The sequence below is a fragment of the Ranitomeya imitator genome, chromosome 1, assembly GCF_032444005.1.
Source record: "Ranitomeya imitator isolate aRanImi1 chromosome 1, aRanImi1.pri, whole genome shotgun sequence".
NCBI lineage: Eukaryota > Metazoa > Chordata > Amphibia > Anura > Dendrobatidae > Ranitomeya > Ranitomeya imitator.
In genome coordinates, this window is record NC_091282.1 from 226,090,969 (window position 1) to 226,114,559 (window position 23,591).

At 46.0% G+C, this 23,591-nt stretch overlaps 1 long non-coding RNA gene across 1 annotated transcript in view; it reads left to right on the forward strand.

Moving 5' to 3' along the window:
• The first annotated feature begins 20,265 nt into the window (after nucleotides 1–20,265).
• The window catches only part of LOC138666162 (uncharacterized), an 87,238-nt gene continuing 83,912 nt past the window's right edge, over nucleotides 20,266–23,591 (forward strand). The window contains exon 1 of the long non-coding RNA XR_011318568.1: nucleotides 20,266–20,340. This is a non-coding gene — a long non-coding RNA (uncharacterized lncRNA). The remainder of the gene's footprint in view (nucleotides 20,341–23,591) is intronic.

The following is a 23,591-nucleotide window of genomic DNA, read 5'->3' on the forward strand; positions in this document are numbered from 1 at the left end:
CTTAGGGAGACTCTTCGCTCTTCCCAGGAGGCACCTGGAATATGCAAATTAGCCTCCTCAAGCTTGAATCCCTGGCTTGGTGATGCTTTCCAAGCAGCTGGTCCCGGCTGTACCCAACGATCTTCTAGCTTAGGGAGACTCTTCGCTCTTCCCAGGAGGCACCTGGAATATGCAAATTAGCCTCCTCAAGCTTGAATCCCTGGCTTGGTGATGCTTTCCAAGCAGCTGGTCCCGGCTGTACCCAACGATCTTCTAGCTTAGGGAGACTCTTCGCTCTTCCCAGGAGGCACCTGGAATATGCAAATTAGCCTCCTCAAGCTTGAATCCCTGGCTTGGTGATGCTTTCCAAGCAGCTGGTCCCGGCTGTACCCAACGATCTTCTAGCTTAGGGAGACTCTTCGCTCTTCCCAGGAGGCACCTGGAATATGCAAATTAGCCTCCTCAAGCTTGAATCCCTGGCTTGGTGATGCTTTCCAAGCAGCTGGTCCCGGCTGTACCCAACGATCTTCTAGCTTAGGGAGACTCTTCGCTCTTCCCAGGAGGCACCTGGAATATGCAAATTAGCCTCCTCAAGCTTGAATCCCTGGCTTGGTGATGCTTTCCAAGCAGCTGGTCCCGGCTGTACCCAACGATCTTCTAGCTTAGGGAGACTCTTCGCTCTTCCCAGGAGGCACCTGGAATATGCAAATTAGCCTCCTCAAGCTTGAATCCCTGGCTTGGTGATGCTTTCCAAGCAGCTGGTCCCGGCTGTACCCAACGATCTTCTAGCTTAGGGAGACTCTTCGCTCTTCCCAGGAGGCACCTGGAATATGCAAATTAGCCTCCTCAAGCTTGAATCCCTGGCTTGGTGATGCTTTCCAAGCAGCTGGTCCCGGCTGTACCCAACGATCTTCTAGCTTAGGGAGACTCTTCGCTCTTCCCAGGAGGCACCTGGAATATGCAAATTAGCCTCCTCAAGCTTGAATCCCTGGTTTGGTGATGCTTTCCAAGCAGCTGGTCCCGACTGTACCCAACGATCTTCTAGCTTAGTGAGACTCTTCGCTCTTCCCAGGAGGCACCTGGAATATGCAAATTAGCCTCCTCAAGCTTGAATCCCTGGTTTGGTGATGCTTTCCAAGCAGCTGGTCCCGGCTGTACCCAACGATCTTCTAGCTTAGGGAGACTCTTCGCTCTTCCCAGGAGGCACCTGGAATATGCAAATTAGCCTCCTCAAGCTTGAATCCCTGGTTTGGTGATGCTTTCCAAGCAGCTGGTCCCGGCTGTACCCAACGATCTTCTAGCTTAGGGAGACTCTTCGCTCTTCCCATGAGGCACCTGGAATATGCAAATTAGCCTCCTCAAGCTTGAATCCCTGGTTTGGTGATGCTTTCCAAGCAGCTGGTCCCGGCTGTACCCAACGATCTTCTAGCTTAGGGAGACTCTTCGCTCTTCCCAGGAGGCACCTGGAATATGCAAATTAGCCTCCTCAAGCTTGAATCCCTGGTTTGGTGATGCTTTCCAAGCAGCTGGTCCCGGCTGTACCCAACGATCTTCTAGCTTAGGGAGACTCTTCGCTCTTCCCAGGAGGCACCTGGAATATGCAAATTAGCCTCCTCAAGCTTGAATCCCTTAATAATGGTGATATTGATTCCTTCTTCCCATGTGTATAACCTTACATTTATCATTGTTAAACCTCATCTGCCACCTTTCAGCCCAAGTTTCCAACTTATCCAGGTCCATCTGTAGCAGAATACTATCTTCTCTTGTATTAACTGCTTTACATAGTTTTGTATCATCTGCAAATATCGATATTTTACTGTGTAAACCTTCTACCAGATCATTAATGAATATGTTGAAGAGAACAGGTCCCAATACCCTGCGGTACCCCACTGGTCACAGCGACCCAGTTAGAGACTATACCATTTATAACCACCCTCTGCTTTCTATCACTAAGCCAGTTACTAACCCATTTACACACATTTTCCCCCAGACCAAGCATTCTCATTTTGTGTACCAACCTCTTGTGCGGCACAGTATCAAACGCTTTGGAAAAATCGAGATATACCACGTCCAATGACTCACCGTGGTCCAGCCTATAGCTTACCGGTGCTGGGTCTCGGTGCCGGGGTTGTAACGGTGGCTGGACCCGGTCCGTGACCCTGCTAAGGGGCGTCCAATAAAAGGGGCGATGATAGTTTGTCAAGGGTTCGTGACGCCACCTGTGGTATTCGGTCAGGGTGACCGACGCTGCTTAGGGGTCCGCTGGGGTGATGGAATGGCAGCTAGATGGTATACCTTCCCACAGGTGAAGTATATCCCCAGGGTAAGTAAAATATCCAAAATTTATTGAAGCATTTTAAAAAACAATATTAAAAAAAGAGAGAGAGAGACTCTCTCTGCCTGACGCGTTTCTGGTGTGCCAGAAACGCGTCAGGCAGAGAGAGTCTCTCTCTCTCTTTTTTTAATATTGTTTTTTAAAATGCTTCAATAAATTTTGGATATTTTACTTACACTGGATGGACTTGCTGGATATTCCCTTTTCCTTTCTTCTACTTCAGCTGAAATCACCAGCAGGTACAGCACCCACCAGCTATATTCATTTGCAACGGCTTATAGATGCATGTCTCGGCGTGTCAAGCTCCTAACCTTCCCTCTCCCCCCTCCTCTTTTCTTGAATGTATATCCCCAGGGCTTCCCAGTAGTGTAGGTGGCGATGATGTGAGGCACAGTTAATAACAAGGACACAGGGTTGCAGTCTCTTTACCTTTTACTGAAGACTTCGGGATCCACAATCCAGAGCACTGTTAACTGGGCTGGCTGAGTCCGGCTGGTCCGGAGGCACATCCAGAGTTCCCTTTGCAGGTGGAAATCAGTGCCTACCAACTAGCGCCTGTGTGTTGTAGTTCTTCCCTGCTGAGCATTTGGGATAGTCCTCACAACTTTCGTTTCTTTCTCTTTCTCTCCGTCCCCCAAGTTATTGTCTGGATAGGACGCACCCGTTTGACGGGAAGGCTCGGAGCTATTCTGGGACCCCAGAGACACCCCTCTCCAACTTTGCCCCATATTGGTGATGCAGTGGTTAATGTGGTGAATGTTCGCGCTTTAAATAGGGCATTGGTGCAGCAATATCCGGCGCATACAGCGGCGCCCAGCTCCTGACAGCTGAAATGGAGGCTTGCACCGCAATAGTGTGAGCGCGTCGTCACGGCGCATGTGCAATGGGTGCTCGGGCCAAGGATATACATTGCGGCTGCGCGGCTAATAAAAGAGTGGCTGGAGCATGCGTGATGCGCTCCAGGTGGCCGAGCTGTGTAGCGCTTGCGCAGGAGAGTGTCCTTCGGAAGTTACTGGTATATATCAATGTCATCGGCCAACTTATATAGTAGCAGTGCCATTAGCGGATAGCGCATAGTTGCAGCCATAGGGTGAACGGAATGTAATTATCTGGGTGCTGGTAATATACCCATTAAAGTCATAGACACGGAGGGGATCTACCCACACCAGGGAAAGAAAGAGAAAAAAAGGGGGAGCGGGGGAGAAAGGGGGAAGGGAAAGTAAGATGAAAGGGAAGGAGTACAGAAAAAAGGAGTACAGAAAAAAATGGAAAAGTAAAAAATAGTAAAAAAAATAACAAGAAAAGACAAAAAAGAGAGAGAAGAAAATTGGGAGATTGGAAAAATTATAGAAAAAAAACATACAGGAAAGAAAATTAAATGTAAAAACAAAAAATGGAAATAAAAGTGAACCGAAAAACAAACTTGGCATAGTACGAACAGGCTATATTTACAATATTGCTATAGAACTAAGACCGTTAAATCGGGTACAGGTACAGAATCCGGAGGGAATAATAATAACTGATAAATGGGAAAAAAGGGGGAAAAAAAGGGATTAAAGTAAAAATGTTAAGCCAAGAACATCCTGCAAAACAGAAATGGGGATAAATAATAAAATGAAATAAACTATAAAAAATTATATAAAGAAACATAAAATTGAAAGAAATAAGAAACGCATAGGACTGTCTCTGCATAGGACAACAATCAGTCATACACTGCACAAATCTGGCCTTTATGGAAGAGTGGCAAGAAGAAAGCCATTTCTCAAAGATTTCCATAAAAAGTGTTGTTTAAAGTTTGCAACAAGCCACCTGGGAGACACACCAAACATGTGGAAGAAGGTGCTCTGGTCAGATGAATCCAAAATCGAACTTTTTTGGCAACAATACCAAATGATATGTTTGGCGTAAAGGCAACACAGCTCATCACCCTGAACACACCATCCCCACTGTCAAACATCGTGGTGGCAGCATCATGGTTTGGGCCTGCTTTTCTTCAGTAGGGACAGGGAAGATGGTTAAAATTGATGGGAAGATGGATGGAGCCAAATACAGGACCTTTCTTGAAGAAAACCTGTTCGAGTCTGCAAAAGACCTGAGACTGGGATGGAGATTTGTCATCCAACAAGACAATGATCCCAAACATAATGCAAAATCTACAATGGAATGGTTCACAAATAAATGTATTCAGGTGTTAGAATGGCCAAGTCAAAGTCCAGACCTCAATCCAATCGAGAATCTGTGGAAAGAGCTGAAAACTGCTGTTCACAAACGATCTCGATCAAACCTCACTGAGCTCGAGCTGTTTGCCAAGGAAGAATGGGCAAGAATTTCAGTCTCTCGATGTACAAAACTGATAGAGACAAACCCCAAGTGACTTGCAGCTGTAATCGCAGCAAAAGGTGGTGCAACAATGTATTAAGTTAAAGGGGCCGAATAATATTGCACGCTCCACTTTTCAGTTTTTGAATTTCCACAAACATTTAAAATAACCAATAAATTTCATTCAACTTCACAATTGTGTTCCACTTGTTGATTCTTCACCAAAAATTTACATTTGGTATCTTTATGTTGGAAGCATGATATGTGGGAAAAGGTTGAAAAGTTCCAGAGGGCTGAATATTTTCGCAAGGCACTGTATATCAAAGGAAAAAAATCCGCACCGCTAACACACCAGAGCCCTATATCCACAATGTTCCATCACCTCGAATAATCACGTGAACTCACTGTTGCCAACTCAAAATAAACAGTTCAAATTTTCCATGCAGAAATAGAAAAAGAGGGTGTCACTCGCCGTTCTTAAAATCCAGACTTTATTAGTACAACGTTAAAACATCTTCTCTAGTGATGAGCAAACGTGCTCGCCACTACTCGTGACTCCCCCGAGTATCACTATGCTCGGTGTACTCGGCGAGCAGTGAGAATTTCCGGGATTATTCGGCGGTAACTGGTGTCTCCACCCAGCGTTTTTGGCGGACTTTAGAGACCCAATCACGGTGCAGGGATTGTCTGCCAGGCCATGAAACGCAGCAGCCATTTTTGTTGTGGTCGTGCAGTGATTGGCTTGGCTGTACAGCATCATCCCGAGTATAAGAGACCTGGCGCCGCCCTGCTCGCCGCATTCTGTTCCTGTTTCAGCGAGAGTAGGGAGAGCTGGTGCCGAAATAGGGTCAGAATCGTGGTTTTTTTAGAGGCAGTGTAGGTCTGTAACTCTTACATCCACATCTCCTGAGAAACCAACAGTCCTTTTTAGGGCTAATTTGAGGGTCCCGATATTGCAGCGCTAGGTAGGCAGGGCACAGCATATCCACATCAGTGCAAGGCCTCCAGGCACTGTATGTGCGTACATAGTTTCTTCTGCATCTCTCCCAAAGCTCCATAACTGCCTGCTGCTGCAGCTTATTTACTATATGCCTAGTTAGATTTTTTTTCTCCAAAAATTCCCCCCCCCAAAAAAATATACAGTCTGTTCTGTCAGACTGAGGCCTGTTGAAAAATCATAGTTAATTATACGTAGCCAGTGGTGTGCTAGCCTTGTGCCACAAATTTTTTTTGCGTTTTTTAAATTCACCGAAAAAGGCCTCATATATCTGCGTGCTCCAAGTTTGGTCATTGTAGGCCGGTGTACTTATTTTGTGGCTGTCTGATACGCAAATTCTATACAGCCTATTTTGCAGATCAAACAAAAAAAAAGGCCACATATTTGTCACTGTGGTATTTCCGTGACAGCCGTCATATAGCTGCATGCTCCAAGTTTGTGCATTGTAGGCCGGTGTACCTCTTTTTTTGCTGTGTGATACTCTGATTCTTTACAGCATTATTTTGCATCTTAGGCTAGGTTCAGATTGCGTTAGTGAAATCCGTTTAGCGCCTAGCGCTAGCGGATTGCGCTAACGCAATGTGTTGTAAAGGGGTCACGTTAAACGTCTCCGCATGGGCGGCGTGCCACAAAACACCGGCACATCGTTAGCGATGCGCGTCCCCATTGCTGTTAATGGGCGCGTTAACGGACGCGTTGCACAGCGTTAATTTTTTGGCTGTCTGATATGCAAATTCTTTACAGCACTATTTTGCAGATCAAGCCGAAGAAAAGGCCACATATTTGCCAGTGTGGTATTTCCGTGACAGCCGTCATATATCTGCATGCTCCAAGTTTGTGCATTGTAGGCCGGTGTACCTCTTTTTTTGCTGTGTGATACCCTAATTCTATACACCATTATTTTGCATTACATAAAAAAAAGGCCACATATTTGCCAGTGTGGTATTTCCGTGACAGCCCTCATATATCTGTGTGCTCCAAGTTTGTGCATTGTAGGCCGGTGTACCTCTTTTTTTGCTGTCTGATATTCTAATTCTATACAGCAGTATTTTGCATTTTATACAAAAAAAACAGGCCACATATTTGCCAGTGTGGTATTTCCGTGACAGCCCTCATTTTGGGACTAAGTCCTGCTTTTCCCCTTCTGAGCATGCCCAGGGCAAGATCTCTCGTTGGAGATCGAGGGTCACATGCTCAGATACTGCAGCAATTCCCATTGGTCCTCCAGGAAGGTCCTGAAGGTGCTCAACTTCTGTGGCAGCTTCCCATTGGTCCTTCTGGGAAGGTCCTGTACATGCTGCAGCTATAAAAGGTTCACATGACCACACGGCCATGCGCTAGTGTCAATTTATGTATGAGCTCAGCGCCAGTGTGGTATGCAGTGTTTGTATGCAGTCAGGGACCCGGCTGAAATAAGCCCCTAGAATGCTGGCACCTCCGGCGAGGAGTTTCATGTGAGTGGATTCAGGGCTGGCGTATAGCCATTAGAATTCCGGCTCCACCGGAGAGGAGCTGCGTGTTTGCATTTGACTGCATGACCACTAACTGCTCTACTAAGTAGCTGTGTTCCTCTGTGAGCTAAACTGGGCACAGCGTTCGCTTTGCTAACAGACTCTGTGAAGTAACAGAGTTTGTTTATATTACTATATTGTACCGCCATATCTAGCAGCAGGTTCTTTCCTGCACGGTGGATCCCGGGTTGCGAACGCACCTACTACTACTAATAAATATATATATTCGGTGCGTTCCACCAACCCTAACAACATATTTGTCAGTGTGGTATTTCCATGACACAACAAAAGGGGAGAAGCCAGCGCTGCTTGTGATCAGAACGCAATACGAAAAGTGCACATGCATATATTAATTTCTGACTGTATATCAAAATGAGACATTTAGCAAACAATTGATCAATTCTTTGAGCCACCCCGCCACGTCACAGCATTCTCTTGGGGCAGTCCTACTCTACGATTATTATATTCGCTGTGCCATTATGGCCTCCTTAATATGTTAGGAGAAAGACCACGTTAGTCCCACTCTACGTTTTTTTTGGTTATATTCGCTGTGCCATTACGGCCTCCTAAATGTGTTAAAAGCGGGACCATATTGAATGCAAACCGTACCTGTAGCGTTTCTGAATCACTCTCATGGCGCCAGAAAGGGTATGCGCAAATAACGGTCGACCAGGTCCAAGCATGGACATTTCAGATCTGACCTCCACAATGCCTGACCAGCACCATAGATAAAGAGAGAGACAGGCACAGGTGCACTAATTAAAACCGAGCCTGGGGCAGTGCAGGGCTGATGTATGTGTGTACAGCAGCCTAGATCAATCACAATGAAAACAGAAAGAACGGCTTAAATGACCAAGCGCGCACGGCAACAGTAGTGGTCAGCCACAAACCAATATAAGAACAAAAGGGGAGAAGCCAGCGCTGCTTGTGATCAGAACGCAATACGAAAAGTGCACATGCACATATTAATTTCTGACTGTATATCAAAATGAGACATTTAGCAAACTTCTTGGCTTCTCCCCTTTTATTTCCATGACAGCCCTCATATATCTGTGTGCTCCAAGTTTGTGCATTGCAGGCCGGTGTACCTCTTTTTTTGCTATCTGATACTCTAATTCTATACAGCAGTATTTTGCATACATTTACTTCACTAAAAAGCCGCCAAAAAGTTGAACACAGTCTGTTAGATCAGGCTGAGGCCTGCCTGGTGTTTGGGTTAGAAAAATTGTAGATTTGCAGGCATACTGATCAGATATTATTTTGCTACTAATAAATATATTTTTGTTGAGCATTTGACATAGTGCAGTAGTCCACTTAAAATGGGCAAGACAAGGGGCAAGGGACGCGGTAGTGTACGTGATGATGATGGTGCATGTAGAGGACAAGGCCGTGGCCAAGGTGAAAGTGGGCAACAACAAAAACCCACATCTTCTCGCTCGACCTTCCTGTCCCAGTTTCTAGGGGACCGCAGCACACCACTATTGAAGCCAGAGCAATGTGAAACAGTTGTTGGTTGGATAGCGGATAATGCTTCCAGTCACTTAGCTGCCGCCACCAACACCATGTCTTCCACATGGTCAAGTATGAGTAGCCGGGAGTGTGGCCTGGATATTCCTCACCTTGATCCTCCTTCTTCCCACCATGCCGAATGCCCTGAGACAACTGACCCCACACTTGGACACTCTGAAGAGCTGTTCAGTTTTCCGTTTCAAGATTCCGGACTCTCTGACAGTCAACCTCAAGTGGGGACAGATGATATTGCATGTAGAGCTGCCCAAAGCTTTGACCAGCCATGGTCACACGAAGGCGATGGTGGGAAAGTCTCACAAGAGGTGGACGATGATGAGACACAAATGCCAGAAAGTCAGGAGGAGGAGCAGGGTGTGGATGTGGAAGATGAGGTGTTGGATGACATAGTGAGTGTGACCCAACCTGGCAGGAGGACATACATAGCGAAGACAGAAGCACACAGGGGGAAGGAGGCATATCCTCCCAACAGGCAGGAAGAAGCAGTGTGGTGGCCACAGACAGAAGGCGTGCATCCGTTCCCCGTCACACCAACATGTGTGAAGTTGCCATTCCACCTGTGAGATCTTCCCGAGTCTGGCTATTTTTTAAAGTCTCTGCCGATAACCCCAAACAGGCCATTTGCAGAACCTGCCATGCGCGCATCAGCAGGGGTAGCAAAACAACCAGCCTGACCACCACCAGCATGATCAGGCACATGGCAGCCAAGCACCCAACTTTGTGGGCCGAACCAAAGGCTCCAGGACCACTGCCTGCAGGACACACCACTGCTTCTTCCACTGTTTTGCGGAGAAGCCAATCCCCAGTACACCATGCATGTGAAGATGCCTCTACCCCTGCACCTGTTGTGGCCCACAGTCAAGCAGCACCATCATCAAGCCCGTCCACGTCCTTGTCCTAGCACAGCCTTCAATTATCTATAACCCAGTCTTTGGAACGCAAGCGGAAATACCCCACCAATGCCCCACTGGCCACAGTCCTAAATTCAAATATTTCTCTTCTACTTGCGCTAGAAATGCTGTCTTTTAGGCTCATTGAAACGGAAGCTTTCCGCAACCTGATGGCGGCGGCCGTCCCAAGGTACTCGGTGCCCAGTCGCCACTATTTCTCCCGGTGTCCTGTATCAGCATTACACCAGCATGTGTCCCACAACATTACCCGTACCCTCAACAATGCTGTTACAGAGAAAGTCCACCTAACCACAGACACGTGCTTGTGGGCAGGGACGTTACATCTCACTGACGGCACACTGGGTTAACATAGTGGAAGCCAGGACCCAGTCAGACCATGGGATGGAACACATCCTCCCCACGCCGAGGATTGCTGGCCCTATGTCAATCAGGGTTGCCCCCACAGTCTACAGCTCCTGCACCTCCTCCTCCTTCTCTGAAATCAACACATCAGTCCAAAGCTGGAAGCACTGCAGCACTGCTTCAGCTAAGTGGCAACAGGCTGTGCTAAAGCTAATCTGCATAGGTGACAAACCGCACAATGCAGAAGAGTTGTGGACAGCTCTGAAACAGCAGTCGGATGTTTGGATAACACCGCTGAACTTACAGCTAGGCATGGTCATGTGTAACAATGGCTGTAACCTTGTGGCGGCTCTGAGGCAAGGTGCCTTGCTTGGCCCATGTGCTTAACCTCGTGGTTCAATGTTTTCTGAAAAGCTACCCGGAGCTGCTGGATCTGCTAGTGAAAGTATGTCGTCTGTATGCCCATTTTAGAAAGTCAGCTACAGCTTCAGCCGCCCTTGCCATGCTTTAGTAGCGTTTTCAGCTTCCAGATCACCGACTGATGTGTGATGTTCCCACGCGCTGGAACTCTATGCTGCATATGTTGGAAAGGATTTGTGAGCAGAAGAGGGCAGTTATTGACTACCAACCTCAACAAGGCTGTCGAATTTCAGGTCAGATTCCACACATAAGGCCTCAGGAGTGGATATGGATGTCAGACATATGTACCATCCTCGAAAACTTTGAAGACTGCACCAAGATGGTTAGTGGCGATGACACCATAATTAGCGTCACCATCCCGCTTCTCAGCATTCTGAAAACCTCTCTGCTCACAATTAAAGAGGATGCATTGCAGACAGAGCACGAGGACATGGAGCAAGGAAACATGCAGGGGAATTACACTCAGCCTAGCCTCATGTTTTCTCAACGTGGATTGGTAGGCAATGAGGAGGAGGAAGAACAAGAGCTACTTTCATGCGCTATAGATGGTACTACAAACACATCTGTATTAGCATCTGTTCAGCGGGGATGGCCTGAGGACGGGGAGAAGGAGGATGAGGAGGAGGAGGGCAGCTTGGTCAGTTGTCCTGTTGGTGAGGACAAGTCTTGCCTGTTAGCAGTCTGGCACCCATGGCTGACTTTATGTTGCACTGCATTTCACGTGACCCTCGCATTATCAAAGTTTTGGGTGACACTCATTACTGGTTGGTGACACTTCTAGACTCACGCTACAAGGAGAACTTTTAATCTCTTCTGCCTGAGGCAGAGAGGTGTACTAAAATGTTGCAGTACCAAAGGGCCCTTGTAGCGGAATTACTTAGAAAATTCCCATGTGACAACGCTGGCAGCAGACGTCAAAGATTGTTGTACAACCAAAGAATCCAAGCGAGAGAGACAGAAGTGCAATCCAGCTCAGGCAGGGGAACAATGGCCAAGTTCTGGGACAGTTTTCTCAGACCCTCCCATAATGGCGGCCCAGATGCAAGGGGTGCTGTCACAAGAAGTGCAATGTTTATGAAGATGGTGAGGGAGTACCTTGCAGATCGTACAAATGTCCTCCATGATTCCTCTGTGCCCTTTAATTATTGGGTATCCAAGCTGGACACGTTGCATGAACTGGCTCTCTACGCCTTGGGGGTCCTGGCCTGCCCTGCTGCTAGCGTTCTGAGAGGGTTTTCAGTGCTCCTGGTGGAATTATAACAGATAAGGGCATCCGTCTGTCAACTGAAAATGCTGACAGGCTGACTCTTATAAAAATGAACAAGGGCTGGATTGGGAAAGACTTCTGTACATCACCAATTGAAAACAGTGAAACATAACCTCAAATGCATTCTCTCTTTTGGGGAGGTGTATTCTCATGCACCTCTTCACAACCACACATGGGTATATGCTTCCAGTTTTGGTCTGTTTGTTCTTATCCTCCTCCTTATTTTCATCCTCATCATCCAGAACCACTATATCACCAGGGTGAATGTGCTCTGTACTGTTATAGGCCAGTGAATTTTGGGCAAGGGGACTGTGATGGCACTATATTTTTAAGTCCAAAAAGGACAGCACATTGTGGAATTGGGCATGACATTACTTTGGGCCTACTTCGTCTCCTGCAATCTGTTCTGTACCTGCCAGTAGATCACCAGGGTGAACGTGCTTTGTAAGGTGCATTTTGGCCAAGGGGGCTGTGATGGCACTGTTATTTTTTTGAAAAATGATCCCACATTGGGGAATTGGACATGACATTACTTTGGGCCTACTTCTTAACTCGGTCTCCTGCAATCTGTCCTTTAACTGCCACTAGATCACCAGGGTTAACGTGCTCTGTACTGTTATAGGCCACTGAATTTTGGGCTAGGGGGCTGTGATGGCACTATTTTAATAAGTCAAAAAAGGACCCAACATTGGGGAATTGGGCATGGCATTCCATTGGGCCTACTTCTTAACTCGGTCTCCTGCAATGTGTCCTTTAACTGCCACTAGATCACCAGGGTTAACGTGCTCTGTATGGTGCATTTTGGGCAAGGGGGCTGTGATGGCACTAAGTCAAAAAAGGACCCCACATTGGGGAACTGGGCATGGCATTCCATTGGGCCTACTTCTTAACTTGGTCTCCCGCAATGTGTCCTTTAACTACCACTAGATCACCAGGGTTAACATGCTCTGTACGGTGAATTTTGGGTACAGGAAAAGTGATGGCACTATTTTTATTTGTAAAAAAGGACCCCACATTGGGGAATTGGGCATTACATTATATTTAGCCTACTTCTTAAGTCTGTCTCCTGCAATGTGTCCTTTAACTGCCACTAGATGACCAGGGTGAACGTGCTCACTACTGTTATAAGCTGGTGAATTTTGGGCAAGGGGCCTGCGATGGCACTAGTGTATTTTTAAAAAAGGTACCCCCATTGGGGAATTGTTTGGCAGCTCATGCACTCAATTTTAAGTCTCAGTGACCCACACCACTACATTGGGCCTACTTCTTAACTCGGTCTCCTGCAGTGTGTCCTTTAACTGACACTCGATGACCAGGGTGAATGTGCTCTGTACGGTGCTTTTTTTAAAAAAAGGATCCCACATTGGGGAATTGGGCATGACATTACTTTGGGCCTACTTCTTAACTCGGTCTCCTGCAATCTGTCTTGTGCCTGCCAGTAGATCACCAGGGTGAACGTGCTTTGTACTGTTATAGGCCGGTGAAGTTTGGCCAAGGGGCCTGCGATGGCATTAGTCTATTTTTAAAAAAGGTACCCCCATTGGGGAATTGTTTGGCAGATCATGCACTGCATTACAAGTCTCAGAGACACACAACACTACACTGGGCCTGGTTCTTAACTCACTTGAATCACTGCCACTAGATCACAAGGGTGAACATGCTTTGTACTGTTATAGGCTGGTGAAGTTTGGGCAAAGGGCGCTGTGATGGCACTAGTATATTTTTTAAAAAGGTACCCCATATTGGTGAAACCACATCCTTGTTAGCAAACACTTCATAACATTTGTGTACATTAAAGAGCTCACTTGAAAAGCTCCTTTTTGTGTTGCCTGGTTGCTAACATTGGACACAATACACTTCATATAAATTTGATAAAGCAATGATGTTAGTTTGGCTGCCTCAAATGTACAAATGGCGAATATACAAATGGCGATTCGTAACCAAATTAAAAATACTGTACACCGAATGTATTCAGACAATCACATAGCTGCATTTGTTGCAAAACATTTACAGATGTGACAGACAATGCTCATAGTGACACAGTCTTGATAAATGTTTGTTTATTGACTTCACAAACAGTTCTAAGCCTCTATATGTTTGCTGCTGTTTGCCATTGTAAAACATTAAGGTTTACTGAAACCATGTCGGTGGTGGTTTGATCTAAATCCTTGTGGCTTTTATTTCCAGGGGTTCATGGCCCCTCGTCTGATGACTCCATGATATCTCAGTTTCATCCAACCTTGAAAAGCGGCCACTTGAAGGTGTGGGTTAAACTAGAGTTACTACATAGTGTTATTCACTATAAGACCAGAGAAACATGACTAAGGCAGATGCCAAAACTGGGGTACCTGTACATGTACAGTGTGCTGATACCTGCATAATTGGGGACACCCATGCAGTGTAGGTAATCTCCCAGAGATTCTCTGTCTTGGTGTTGATATTCCAGATGGATGATGTTTAAAAGCCTCTTGGTGATGATGTAAGTATACTGTATGTAGTTAATCTTCATATATAGCCAATTACTATATTTATTTAATAACTCCCCAAAGTCATTTCCATGGAGGATATCTCCAGGAAGTCCTCCCATAACTCCAATCCAACACAGTTTTTCTCCAAAACCATAATCCAAACATACAAAAGCTCGCTGTATATATTTGCAGACAAACCCTGCCAGGACAATGGGAATTCCCGGGCCCTGGTGAATTGCCTCAGGTCGAACCACACTGGGGTCAGTGATAGTCAGGAATGCCCCCATGCCTCTAAATCCCGACACTTTGTATCCATCATTTAAGACATCCCGCAGGTGGCAATGCCGTTGCTCTGTATTTCTGATGGACAAAGGCCGTAGTCTGTACACTCCAGGATGGGTATCTATGGTGCCGTGGTCGGTGGTCCACTCTGGTGGGGGTAGCTCTTCCTCAGGCGGGATGGAGTGCACAAGATGTACTGGACGAGGTGGGGCTGCGTGGGGCTCCCTCTGAATCCTTGAGCGACAAATGTCCAGATTGCCCACACCCATAACATCTCCTCTCTGTGATACCCCCAGGTCATGGTCGGAACTGTTGGGGCCCAGGATTGTGAGGTGTGACTGTCATCGGCTTGTGACTAGGTGGAAGGGCCGATATAATCGGAGGGGGGCAGGGTGTGGGAGAAGGCCGTAGTTCATTGTCCAGAAGTCTCCTACATTGCGGTCGGATAGTAAGGGCTTCATCGGCCAGGGCTGCAGCTCTATCCACTGTGCACGGCGTGCACTCCCGGACCCATTCCCATACCTCTGCGGGCACTTGGCAAGAAATTGTTCTATAAGAAACGCCTGTATAATATCTTCCACAGTAAAGGCGTTTTCTGCTTCCAGCCATCTCCAACATGCTTGGGACATCTTATGTGCATACATCCCAAACCATCCCCCCGTAGTGCATGGGAGGGAACTTGGCCCTATATGAGTCTGGGGTGGTAGCATAGTAATCCAGAATAGTCTGCTTTACAATGTAATAAACCCGATTCCCCCGTGAGTCAATGGTTCGGAAAGCCTCCGCCAGGCTACCATTCAGGAGTCCCACTAATAAAGGCATCCAGCCAGAGTGGGGCACCTCCATCACAGCACACTGCTGCTCAAAGTCCTTGAAGAACCCCTCCACATCTCCGGAAGCCTCATCAAATGGTTTAAACTCTGTCCGGGTGATCCGTACAAGCTCCCGGATAGTTGGGTTTACATTCCACATTGCGTTACTCCCTCTTTCAAGTTCCATTGCTTCTTGTCTCCACTGTGCCCGACGGGCAGCCTTCCTCCTTGTACTCCTGAGAGACGGCTGGGCCCAGAACCCCCATCTCTTCTTCGTACCACACCACCCACTGGCTTTTTGGGGTGGGGGTCCTCGTCTCCAGTGCTCGTCCTTCAGACATATGGGAGGAGGTGGCCGGGCTGGCACTCAACAGTAGGTCAATTAAGGCTCTCTCCTGTAAACTGGATACAGTCCAATTTCTGTACTCACTCTGTGTGTGGTTCTCCATTTGGTTACACTCTGTTGATCCCACTGCTTGCCACCAGTTGTCACGGGGTCCTTCTCCGGTACCACACAATCAACAGAGCAGAAGAAGAGTGAACAATCCCAAGACCTTTATTTAGGCAAAAATACGAAAGGTCCATATCCAATCCACCACACCAAGGATAAAATAGTCCAGAACACGAATGCAGTTCAGTAACAGGGTAAAAGTCCAACAATCCAGCAGACAGAGGATAGCATAGTCCATATACTCTTCTTTCTCTCTGAGATGCTGTGAACACATCATCATTCCACACAGGACTGATCTGTGTCTCACCTCCTCATTCACAGGTCAGGAGGGGGAAGGTCTTAGGGGCTCATTGTTTCAACAAGCTAGGTCAACATGTCATTAGCATATTAGCAAACAATACAGTGCTGTGGGGCTGATATCAGATGGCAGCAACAGAAATATACACAAAAATGATACCCACATAGCATATCACACCATCACAGGGAGTACAAAATGCATATTGTGAAGTGGATTTTCCTGGGCCCATCCAGTATGTGGGTTCCAAGGCCTAATGGGGTGTATATAACTGACTATGCAGCAGGGCTGGCTTTGCTGCCCATGTGTAAAACAAAGGAATACGGGAGTACAAAATGCATAATGTGAAGTGGATTTTCATGGGCCCATCCAGTATGTGGGTACCAAGACCTAATGGGGTGCATATGACTGACTATGCAGCAGGGCTGGCCTTGCTGCCAATATGTAAAACAAAGGAGTACAGGAGTACAAAATGCATATTGTGAAGTGGATTTTCATGGGACCATCCAGTATGTGGGTTCAAAGATTTATTGGGGTGCATATGATTTGGTAGCAGGGCAGGCCTTGAATTCAATGCAACATTTTTTCAGGAGGCCCTCCTGGACATCTTATGACGGGGGTATTGTGGTGCGTCGTAATTCTTGGCAGCCCATCCACTCACATCATAGGCTACAATAGTTTAGGAGACCCACTGTTTAATAATGTCCCTTTAAGAAGATTAATGCCGCCTGATGCACCAGTAATAATAGGCTCTGTGAAGAATCCTTCCTTCATAAATGAAACAAAATTGGTCTGCTTATGTGTCACACACCACATGGCCAGCTAGGGGTGTTAAATGTTACAATGACATTTCCCAATGCATTTGTAGTGGTTGAAAGCAATGTTAAAGTTAAAAAACACTTAAAAAATGCTGCATCTGAACTAAGCCTAAGTCGGGGAAGAACTTTTCGGTCTGGGGTTAAATATTTGGCCTTATAGGCAAGTCATTAACCTGCAAAGGATGTGCCTTGACATATTTCCCAGCAAAATCCGTTTTGGTTTCGTTTTAATGTGTTCTTTGTTGCACCGGGAAAAATGGCATGAATCTCGGAAAAAATTGATTAAAGCTGTGACCTAGGTGTCAGGAATGCTTCCAGAGGCGATCCCCATGATGTTCCTGTGTCATTTGAGCAGTGTTTCCATCATTTTCAGACGTTTTTAGACCTTTAAAGGACCCCCAGGGGGATTGCGGTAAAAATACTCTGGTCTCCCATAGACTTACATTTGGCTCGTTGTTCTGGCCGAGTACCTGAGTATTCCAATCTGCTCGACCCGAGCAACGAGCACCAGAGCATTTTAGTGCTCGCTCATCACTAATCTTCTCATCTTTTCTATTCATGGAAAATCTATAATATGATGACTGCAATATGTTAAGAGGATAAAAAATTTAATGGGAGTGCTTCTTTTGTAAACTTATACATTTTATTCCAGTCTTTTCTATACTGAGATTATCTTATAAAATGCTGGTCTTATTAAAAATGTCCCAATACTGTCTAATCATCAGATAGGATTAGTAAATCTGTATTTGAAAAAAAATTATAAAAAAAAAATACACAAGAAAATGCATGTACACAAAAAAAGAAAAGAAAAAATGTTAACGAAGGAAGTCTAAAATGTCACTAAATTAACAGAGTCTATGTGTGAATTAAAAATCACATTTCGGTAACAAGATAGCCAGTGCACCTTGCTCTTGTAGTTGGAAGTCTAGTCACTCTGTCGTCTATTGAGGTCAAATAAACTAAATACGACCACAATGCTGTTGCCCCCGTACAAATTCTCTGACATTACCCACTAGCCTCAGCATTTCTGCTGTTTAGCAGAAACTTTTAGGCCTTGGATATGAGAATGAAGTTTGTTTCCTGACTATTTACAAAAAAGAAAAGCTTTTTATTTGCCCATGACATTAAATAAGACACGTCTTTTAGCCTAGTGTGTATAATTCTGCTCTGTTGGACAGAACAGTTTCTGGGTGACCTTAACTCTTTACCTCATGTCATAGCTACTAAGAACAAAGATAAGGACAAAGTCCCAATATGTCAATAGACTAGTGAGTCTATTAACCCATCCTTATCTGAAAGTATCAAGACAGCTAAAGCTGAATGTAGATGGGAATTTGATCCTGATATTTCTTACTAATAGGATGCCATTCAATAAGGGAGCATACATGCACTACTATTTCAAAAGACAGGAATGCTGTGTCACCATTAAGCAAGTGGCACCAAACAACACCATGAAGACCAAAGAGATCTCCAAAAAAGTCAGGGACAAAGTTGTGGAGAAGTACAAGTCAGGGTTGGGTTATAAAAAATATCCCAATCTCTGATCCTCCCCCGGATCACCATCAAATCCATTATCATCAAATGGAAAGCACATGGTACCACAACAAACCTGCCAAGAGAGGGCCGCTGACCAAAACTGTCAACCCGGGCAAGGAAGGCATTAATCAGAGGCAACACATACACCAAAGGTAACTCTGAAGAAGCTGCAGAGTTCCTAAGCAGAGACTGGTGTATCTGTCCATATGCCCACAATAAGCCTCGCACTCCATAGAGATGGCCTTTATGGAAGTGTGGGCAGAAAAAAGCCTTTATTTACACACAAAAATTGTAAGGCTGCCGTCACACTAGCAGTATTTGGTCAGTATTTTACCTCAGTATCTGTAAGCCAAAACCAGGAGTGGGTGATGAATACAGAAGTGGTAACGTGTTTCTATTATACTTTTCATCTAATTGTTCCACTTCTGGTTTTGGCTTACAAATACTGATGTAAAATACTGACCAAATACTGCTAGTGTGATGGCAGCCTAAGGCTCGTTTGCCAAAAGACATGTGGGAGACTCAGTAGCGTAGCTCCCGGGGGGGCAGAGGGGGCTATCGCCCTGGGCCCCGCACTCTGGGGGGCCCACCAAGAGCTACACTAATGTAACTGCATTGGCGTGCATAGCATGCCATAGTTACATTCTGCGGGAGAGCAGGGAGAATCGATCTCCCTGCTCTGGCGCCCGGCCGCTATGAAGCCCCTGAGCAGGCGGGGGGGGGGGGCGGTGGGGGAGGGGGGGGCGCCCAGGGCACCCAGTGCCAGCAGTGGGCCCCCGCCCATCATCGCAGATTCAGCTGTTTCTGCATCTAGCCGATACAGCTCTCTCTCCCATCATCTCCCTGTCAGCGTCTGACGCCACTCATGTTTGCGGACACTCGGAGCAGCGCAGGAACCAGTAAAAAGAGAGGTGAGTATTGGATTTTTCTTTTTATGGAGGTGCATCATACTATCTACCTAAGGGGCTGCGTTATATTATAGAGTCTACCTAAGGGGGTACATTATACTATAGGGTCTACCTAAGGGGGTGCATTATACTATAGGGTCTACCTAAGGGGCTGCATTATACTAACGAGTCTACCAAAGGGGGTGCATTATACTATAGAGTCTACCTAAGGGGCTACATTATACTATAGAGTCTACCTAAGAGGCTGCATTATACTATAGAATCTACCTAAGGGGTTCATTATACTATAGAGTCTACCTAAGGGGCTGCATTATACTATAGGGTCTACCTATGGGGCTGCATTATACTATAGAGTATACCTAAGGGGCTGCATTATACTATATAGAGTCTACCTAAGGGGGTGCATTATACTATAGAAACTTCCTAAGGGGCTGCATTATACTATAGAGTCTACCTAAGGGGCTGCAATATACTATTGAGTCTACATAAGGGGGTGAATTATACTATAGAGTCTTCCTAAGAGGCTGCATTATACTATAGAGTCTACCTAAGGGGGTGCATTGTACTATAGAGTCTACCTATGAGAGTGCATTATACTATAGAGTCTACCTATGGGGCTGCATTATACTATAGAGTATACCTAAGTGGCTGCATTATACTATATAGAGTCTACCTAAGGAGGTGCATTATACTATAGAAACTACCTAAGGGGCTGCATTATACTATAGAGTCTACCTAAGGGGCTGCATTATACTATTGAGTCTAACTAAGGGGGTGCATTATACTATAGAGTCTAACTAAGAGGCTGCATTATACTATAGAGTCTTCGTTATACCAAGAAACAGAAAGATGATCGGCACAGAGCTTCACTATAGCGCAATTGGAGATTCGCTTAAACGATCTGTTTCAGAAGGACAGATGAGGTCTCCCTTGCTGTGAGCTGCGGGTGGTGCTATGCAATCGTCAGAGTTTTGTACAAGACCATATAATGAGAAGAAAAATGATGCAGCACTCACCCTTGCGCTTCTTCCAAGTGTGCTCTTTATTCAGCAAAACCGGTCTCTCCTCACTCCCGCTCCCTCACAGATCACTGCGTATGCCAGTTCATACTATGCATAGTATGTTTTGCTGAATAAAGAGCACACTTGGAAGAAGCGCAAGGGTGAGTGCTGCATCATTTTTCTTCTCATTATATGGTCTTATACTATAGAGTCTACCTAAGGGGCTACATTGTATTACAGTCTCCCTAAGGGGGTGCATTATATTACAGTCTCCCTATGGGGGTGCATTATATTACAGTCTACCTAAAGGGGTGCATTATATTACAGCCTGCCTAAGGGGGTGCATTATATTACAGTCTACCTAAGGGGGTCATTATATTACAGTCTGCCTAAGGGGTGTATTATATTACAGACTGCCTGAGGGGGTGCATTATATTACAGACTGCCTGAGGGGGTGCATTATATTACAGTCTGCCTAAGGGGTGTATTATATTACAGACTGCCTGAGGGGGTGCATTATATTACAGACTGCCTGAGGGGTGCTGTATATTACAGTTTCCCTAAGGGGGTGCATTATATTACAGTCTCCATAAGGGGGTGCATTATATTACAGTCTCACTAAGGGGGTGCATTATTTTACAGTCTGCCTAAGGGGGTGCATTATATTTCAGTTTGCCTATGGAGGTGCTGCATTACATTAGAGTCTGACTACTTGGGGCTGCATTATACTATATAGAGTCTGCCTATGGGGAGTGCATTTTAATATAAAGAGTCTGCCTATGGGGAGTGCATTACACTATATAGAGTCAGCCTATGGGGAGTGCATTATACTATACTAGATTGTGGCCCGATTCTAACGCATCGGGTATTCTAGAATATGCATGTCCCCATAGTATATGGACAATGATGATTCCAGAATTCGCGGCAGACTGTGCCCGTCGCTGATTGGTCGAGGCAACCTTTATGACATCATCGTTGCCATGGCAACCATTATGACATCATTGTCGCTGTGCCCGTTGCTGATTGGTCGAGGCCTGGCGGCCTCGACCAATCAGTTTCGCGGGATGTCTACGTCCTTTATGACATCATTGTCGCTTTGCCTAACGCATCGGGTATTCTAGAATATGCATGTCCCCGTAGTATATGCACAATGATGATTCCAGAATTCGCGGCAGACTGTGCCCGTCGCTGATTGGTCGAGGCAACCTTTATGACATCATCGTCGCCATGGCAACCATTATGACATCTACGTCGATACTGTGCCCGTCGCTGAATCAGAAACGTGAGATGTCTACGTCCTTTATGACATCATCGTCGCTGTGCCCGTTGCTGATTGGTCGAGGCCTGGCGGCCTCGACCAATCAGAGACGCGGGATTTCTACGTCCTTTATGACATCATCGTCGCTGTGCCCGTCGCTGATTGGTCGAGGCCTGGCGGCCTCGACCAATCAGAGACGCGGGATTTCTACGTCGATGCTGTGCCGGTCTCTGATTGGTCGAGGCCTGGCGGCCTCGACCAATCAGAGAGCCGGGATTTCCAGGACAGACAGACAGACAGAAAGACAGACAGAAAGACAGACAGACAGACAGACAGACGGAAAAACCCTTAGGCAATTATATATACAGATGGAGGCCTATGGGGAGTGCATTATACGATATTGAGGCCTATAGGGAGTGCATTATACTATATTGAGAACTATCTGGTGCATTATAGTATATGGAGGCTATCTAGGGCAGAGGTCCCCAACTCCAGTCCTCAAGGCCCACCAACAGGTCATGTTTTCAGGATTTCCTTTGCATTGCACACGTGATGCAATTATTACCTGGGCAAGACTAAGGAAATCCTGAAAACATGACCTGTTGGTGGGCCTTGAGGACTGGAGTTGGGGACCTCTGATCTAGGGGACCATCATAAAGTGTGGAGATTACAGTGACGGGGCCATCATACAGTGTTGGAGCCATCAGTTTGGTGGCTGCTAAGTGGACAGTATATTGTGTGGTACTATACAGTGAGGGGGCATTATACTGTGTATACGAGAGCATCATACTGTGTATAGGGGAGCTATACAGGGGGGGAGACTCGGGACACTATTAAATGTAAAGTGGGCACTCATTGTTATAGGGGAACTCAGGTTACTGTGACTATCAAAGGGTCACACACAGGGCATTATTATTAGGGGACAAAATATGGGCACTGTTTTCTAGGGCACTTGCACCCAGCATTACTACCGCATATACTTGAGTATAAGCTGACCCGAGTATAAGCCGAGACCCCTAATTTTGCCACAAAAAACTGGGAAAACTTAATGACTCGAGTGTGTGTAGGGTGGAAAATGCAGCAGCTACCGGTAAATGTCAAAAATAAAAGTAGATACCAATAAAAGTCAAATTAATTGAGACATCAGTAGGTTAAGTGTTTTTGAATACCCATATTGAATCAGGAGCCCCATATAATGCTCCATACAGTTCATGATGGGCCCCATAAGATGCTCCATACAAAATACGCCCCATATAATGCTCCATAAAGTTTATGAAGGGCCCCATAAGATGCTCCATATTAAAATATGCCCCACATAATGCTGCACAAATGTTGATTATGGCCCCATAAGATGCTCCATAGAGACATTTGCCCCATACAATGCTGCACAAATGTTGATTATGGCCCCATAAGATGCTCCATACAGACATTTGCCCCATATAATGCTGCACAAATGCTGATTATGGCCCCATAAGATGCTCCATAGAGATATTTGCCCCGTATAATGCTCTGTTGTGAGTTCTGTTTTTGGGCTCCCTCTGGTGGTTACTGATGGTACTGGGTGACTTGTCTTTCCTGGGTTTCTGGGTTCCACCTGTTCCATCAGCATATGGGAGTTTCCTATTTAACCTGGCTTTGCTGGCATTTCCTCGCCGGATATCAATGTATCCAGTGTGTCTTGTTACCTCTGCTCCCTGCTCCTAGTACCTTCTGGACAAGCTAGGTTTGGATTTTCCTGTGTTGTGTTTTGCTTAATTTGGTTTTTAGTCCAGCCTGCAGATATGTGATTCTCTGCTGCTGGTTGTTCTAGTGGGCTGAAATTGCTTTTCATGTACCATGAGTTGGCACATGAGTTCAAGTAATTTCAGGATGGTTTTTTGAAGGGTTTTTCGCTGACCGCGCAGTTCACTTTTGTATCCTCTGCTATCTAGCTTTAGCGGGCCTCATTTTGCTGAAACTGTTTTCATACTACGTATGTGCTTTCCTCTCATTTCACCGTCATTATATGTGGGGGGCTGCTATTTGCTGTGGGGTATTTCTCTGGAGGCAAGAGAGGTCTGTGTTTCTTCTGATAGGGGAAGTTAGATCTTCGGCTGGAGCGAGACGTCTAGGATCATCGTAGGCACGTTCCCCGGCTACTTTTATTTGTGTGTT